A 6411-nucleotide genomic window follows, 5' to 3' on the forward strand; every position below is an offset into this window, starting at 1 on the left:
TTCATAATTATGTCTCTTTCAATAGTTTCAGCTGCTGCACCAGTTGAAAATACTGAAAGGAAGAAGAAACAATCGTCGGTAGCTAATTTCATTCTAGCATTTGGGGGGATCATTCCTCTCATATCTACTGAGTCCATGGTAAAATTCATGCTTCTTCTAATTTAATCAGGATGTGTTGTCCAAAAATGTTACATTAAAAAATGTTTTCTGTAAAAACTGAAGAGAAAACATTTTGAAACTACTCTCAACCTAAAACATGACACTCTGCATGTGTATGAGTTCAAGCCATGTATATTTTGCGCTTCGAAATATAATTTTCTATCCTAGCTCTATATATGGCTTTAATTTTCTCTAAAATTTTTGTTTTAGGAACCTGATCATAATGCAAGGCTACTAGAACTAAGGAAGAAATTAGAAAATTGATAATTGCTGACTGAAAAAGCCTGCAGAAACTTGACTTGATTGACGCAATCCAAAGGTTAGGCGTGTCTTATTCTTGAAACTGAGGTTGATGAAATACTAGCAAAGTTACAAGGCTCACAAGACAGTGATCTTGGAGATGACTTATATTCAACCTCTCTTGAATTCCGATTGCTAAGAAAACAAGGTTATAATATTTCTTGTGGTATATGTTCTATCTGAACTCTTCTCTTATGTTTCTTAATTTAATTACACCTTTTAATTTCACGTTTAAATATGATGCGTGATGGGGTGAAACAGACATTTTCAACAGTTCAAGGACAGCAATGGGAAGTTCAAGGATCTCTTGAAAAAGATGTTCGAGGAATGTTAAGTTTGTATGAAGCCACACATCTGAAGTGCATGGAGAGAATATACTCGATGAAGCGCTCGCTTTCACTACCGTAACTTGAGTCCATTGCAGCCAACTTAGCCCTCCAGTGCAGTTCAAGTTAAGCATGCCTTAAATCGTCCAATTCGCAAGGGCTTACAGAGGATCGACGCAAAATTACATGGCATTTCAAGAAGATGCTTCCCAGTCCACCAATGAAGTTCTATTAGCCTTCGCAAAGTTAGATTTTAACATATACAAAAGATGCACCAGATGAACTCAGTCATATTGCAAAGTAAGCTTTAAAATGACGGCAGTTCTACCATTTTTAAGCTTTAGATTCACTGAATTTATCTAATGACTTCTGTTTAATATTGTTACTTTAGGTGGTGGAAAGATTTAGACTTTGCCCATAAGCTACCTTTTGTAAGAGACCGAGTGATAGAATGCTACTTTTGGACAGTGGAGGTATTTCGAGCCTGAATATTCTCCGGCTAGAAGGATATTAACCAAAGTGACTGCGATGACTTTGTTATCGACGATGTCTATGATGTGTATGGTACAATTGAAGACTTGAGCTTTTTACCGAAGCAATTGAGAGGTAATTATTCAATTCTTGACCTATAAATATCCATTCTCTCTAATCATCTATTAATTTACATTATTCAAATAAGATTGCATTTCTTTTTTCAGGTGGGATGTCAGTGCCATGATCAACTGCCTGGGTACATGAAACTGTGTTATCAGGCTCTCCTTGATGTTACAGTGAGACTGAGAAAGACATGGCCGATCAAGGAAGATATTAACTCCTTAATTTGCAAAAGAAGCGGTGAGTTTCATTCATTTGACTAATAGTGTTAACTCAGAATCATTGGCATTCATTTTACCTACTAATAATTGAAAATTTGATGAGATTTTTTGATTTCTCGAATGAGACATTAGTGAAATTACTTTATGAAGCCAATGGTGTCCTAAAAATTATGTACCACATGGATGAGTACATACTGTTGCATTAGTACCTCTGACTTCAATGTTAGCCACAACATCATTTGTGGGAATGGGAAATATTGTAACCAAAGAAGCCTTTGAATGGTTATCACAAATCCCAAGATGATAAAGGCTTCCTCAGTAATCGGCAGACTCATGAACGACAGGTCTCCACAAGGTAATTACATATTCATTACTAGTATAATTTATTAAAATATTGGTGTGAATTTTTCTGAATTCCTTACTAACCAATAGTTGTTTTTCTATCTACAGTTCGAACAAAAAGAGAGGCCAGTTGCCTCAAGCATTGAGTGTTTCATGATACAACATGGTGCAAACAGAAGAAGAGCACGCAATGAATTTCAAAAAAACAGTGAGGATGCCGGAAGGATATAAATGAAGAATACCTTCGCCCAACTGCGGTGCCAATGCCTCTCCTTGACCGAATTCTCAATCTTTTCGTGTGATAATGTTATATACAAGGATGAAGATGGCTACATCATGCTCACGTTAGCTAAGGTTCTGTTGCTTCTCTGCTTATTAATCTGTCATTATAAGCAGGGAATAAGACTAGTAAGATGCCATAATAATTCCTCTGTTATTAGCATTACAGTACTGATTTTATATGATTCTGACTAATCAGATATAAAACAAAGGAGTTTATGTTTTTTGTCACGTGATAGCACAATCAATTATGGGTAATATGGACAAAGTAAATATATAATTTATCTAAAAAAGTACACCTAACTTTTGTTTAACATTTTTTTTTTTTTTTTAATCTATAATTTTCATCTTTCATATTATTATTTTTAACTGCTATATCATTAAATAATTTTATAATAAATTTTTTTCCCTGATTTAATTACTTATTATTATAATTTTAATGGAAAGAAATTTTTATTTTTTTTTAATGAGAAAACAACTTTTGGATTTTTTTATATTTATTATATCTAATTTTTTTTGTTTAGTTTTATTTATAATCAAATAAGATAAAATGGTTTTTGTGTCTTTTGATCTAAATTGGTTTGTTAGATAACGGATTAGGTTAACAGCAGTTATCTTTTGCATGAAAATATCACTATATTATGATAATTGGACTTATAATGTCACTTATTTAAACATCTGGATTTAATGTTACTGGCACTAATCTTGAAGGGTGTTTATGCTTTAAAGTCATACTGCGAACGCTTCTTTAACTAATCTCAACCCGTCTGAAACTAAAAATGTCCAGGAACTAGCATTTAATTTATTGTTGATAATTATTCAATAATACATCAATGTTTTTCATTTATGCAGTTCCACGGTCCCAGTACCCAGGGGCGGACCCAGCCCCCTGCAGGGTAGGCCTCACATTTTATTTTTTTTTTTAAATTGTTTATATGGTCCAATAAAAAAATTCTATATATATGCAGCTCTATCTTCAAATTTAAAAAAAATGAGAAATGTTATACATATATCTAAATTCATAAAAAAACTTACTATTAATACATATATTTTACGCCTATAACATATTAAAAGTTTAAAACTCTCCCCATTCTTTTTTATGTGCATCTGTTTTTTATGATTTTATCCCTAAAATTTTTTATTCTCTCACTTACTTTTTCTATGTTATTCGTTCTTCAAACTTTTGAAGACTGAAATTCTTGAAGCTTTCACTCATCAAGGTGTCATAATTAGCTTTATTTTCTGTTTTCTCAGTTTTAGGTATGTATATTGCTCATTTCATTTTAGTTTATTTTAGGGTTGAATCATACTTATTTTTTGGAGGTTTTTTATTCTAATTTGATGGAAAAAAGCATTGATCTTGTGAGTTTGTTTTGTGTTTAAGAATGTTTTCGCTTTCTCAAATTAAACCTTAACTATATTTTATTTAACGTTATTCTTCACCGTTTACCCACCACTTTCTTACATTTCAAATGTCACCGTTTAGCTGCTCAAAATTATTAAAGAAGTTTAAGTTATTATCTATGTTTATACTAAGAAAATTTCTCCTTTTTTTATTAATTTATATTAAAAGTCAAGTCAACATTGACTTAATTTAAGTTTTAGTTGACTTTGGCTTAGGCTAGGTCTGATCAAAGTCATGAAAATTTATATTATAATATTTGAAAAAAAAAATTTTAAAAAAAGAGGAGAAATAAGAAATTTATGTAGAATATTTTTAGTGGATTGTGATTGTTGTAAACTCTTTTAATTATATTGGATTTAAGTGGATCGTTAGATTCCCGTGATCTTTTGCTCTCTTTAATTAAAGAGATTTTTTCATGTAAAAATTTTCTTGTGTTTCCTCGTGAATTGAATGTTATTTTCAATATAATTTACTCAAGGTTTTGCTTCTTATAGATTTATTCAAGTAGTAAAGTATTGTGTTGTTGTATTATTTTCTTTTAGATTATTGATATTATATTATTTCCTTTGCTTAAGGTTTGGTGATTTTTTTAAATTTTTCACTAATTGTTTGACAAACAATGAAAGAGCCACGGAGGCCCCTCCTGAGCAAAAATGCTGGGTCCACCACTGGCAGTACCCCATGAATTTTATCCCTTAAACAGATTTTGTGTGATTATGGTAACCACTTGTAAATAAAAAATTCATGATGCTTATGAAAATTATGGAAATTATTAATATTATTATTTAGAACAGTACTTTTAACCCTCTACCTTCGATAATTTAGCTAAAACACCCCAACAACAAAAGTTTAATATTTAAAAAAATACACCTAGCCACCCAAGACAACTACCGGTAACTGTTCATCACCACTGGCCATTGTGGGCAATCATCGGAACAGTGCACAATCGACCTGATCTGGCCGGTCGTGCACCGATCTGGCCGGTCGTGCACCGATCTGACCTTAGTTCTGACCGGAAACCAAATCCATTTTGGACATTAACAACCAGATCTGTGACTGTTAATGGCTAAATCTATGGCCGTTTACAACCAAGGATTTGGCCAGGAATGGCCAAAATGGATCTGGCTGTTTATTCATAGAATTTTGTCCATGGTTTTGGTGGTTCTTGGGCCACCTGCAAAAAATGCAATAAATATGGAGAGTCTACTTGGTTTGTTTACATTATCACGCGGTCGCTATAATTCATCTGGACATGTTATGGCGTGGGCAAAACTACAACTAAATGAATCAAATCCAGATGGTGATGCTGAAGGGGAAATTGATTTTCAAGAAATTTACATGTGGGAACATAAAGAATGCCTTTTGTGGTCCACTTTCAGGATTTAGCATTATTTGACAACTTGTAGAACAGTCAATGTTGAATGTTGGGTGACTTTTACATGACTTACAGTTGAAAGGATTTGATTGAGAACATTTTTGACACTGTTAAAAGCAGAATTCCCAGTTTCTTGATGATAGTGTTGTGAAATGAATCGCTTTCTGGATCAAATGAAGCTCAGCCTTTGGTGTGGTTATCATCAGCTATCAAGAAACCTTTCAGATTTCGTTTGATATTAGCAAGTTGTTTCTCAATTTTATGTAGTTTGAGTTTTAAGAACACATTTTTTTCTTAGTGTAATATAAATTTTTATTTTTCTGGACTATATGTAACACCAAAACACAAGCTACTTGGCTCTACCTTCATCTCAAATATTTTGCCCATATATCATGATCACATCACCCTGTTTTTCTTCACTTTTCGTGTTAAAGAAACAATAACACTTTCATCTAAATGATCCTTAATATAAATCATTCCATTATGCATAGCCAGTTTTCACTTCAGTTTAGTGAGAACAAGTTGCAGTCTGATAAAATTATAACAAATTAAGAGTCTTGTACATAATATTGCCAACATGGATCAGTTCAAATCAATATTTCTGAATTCATCACACAGTTCACGTATTAAGTGATGTTCCCCAAAAATGCATGGTTACAATTGATGGAAGGCCGACCACTGACAAAGGCCAGTGTGAAGGATTACCATCTTGTTTTAGGAACGCGTGAGTCACTGTCGGCCATATGGGGATGACATGTTGTCCCCATATTGAGAAGACAAATTCTCAGATGGAGGCCCTGGAGGTGCTCTGTGAACGAAATAGAGAAGCAACAGGAACAAAATAATAATAGTTAAACAAAACAAATAGTAAACAAAGAATGTAATATGCGCGATTTACCCTGGTTCACCCAATGTAGGCTACGTCCAGCTGAGTCAATATTATTGCAATATGTCTCACCTCTCTCGTTTACAATGAATGAATTGTTCTCACACACATAACAAGAGAAAAGTATGTTTATATACTAGGTTTAAGAGATTAAACCTAGTTTTACAAGAATTCTTATTCCTAAGCCCAACCCAAAAAGGAATTAATAACTTAAAAGGAATCCTACAGCAGTTATACATGGAAAAGCCCAAAACCGCCTACGGGCTCGGGGGCGCTGCCCCTGCGACCCCCGCCCTCTCACCGGGGAGCGGGGCACCCGCCCGCTGACCGGGCAGCGGGACCCCCGAGTGCGTCTCCGTTACCCATTAATGCTGAAGTAGTCGACAACTCCAACACTCTGGGTCTTGCGTATTCTGCAAATATAACCCACCCATCCAGAAACTGCAAAAGACAAATAGAGAATTCATTTCCCAAAAAGGAATGTCAAAAAAAGAACTTGAACATCAACAATGAGAGAATCAACT

The 6411-nt window shown here is 33.8% G+C and overlaps 1 pseudogene; it reads left to right on the forward strand.

The window, feature by feature from the left end:
• Nucleotides 1–696: 696 nt before the first annotated feature.
• On the forward strand, nucleotides 697–1596 carry LOC116114295 (annotated as a pseudogene).
• Nucleotides 1597–6411: the final 4815 nt, after the last annotated feature.

Source organism: Pistacia vera, unplaced genomic scaffold (assembly GCF_008641045.1).
Source record: "Pistacia vera cultivar Batoury unplaced genomic scaffold, PisVer_v2 Contig706, whole genome shotgun sequence".
In the NCBI taxonomy this organism is placed as follows: domain Eukaryota; kingdom Viridiplantae; phylum Streptophyta; class Magnoliopsida; order Sapindales; family Anacardiaceae; genus Pistacia; species Pistacia vera.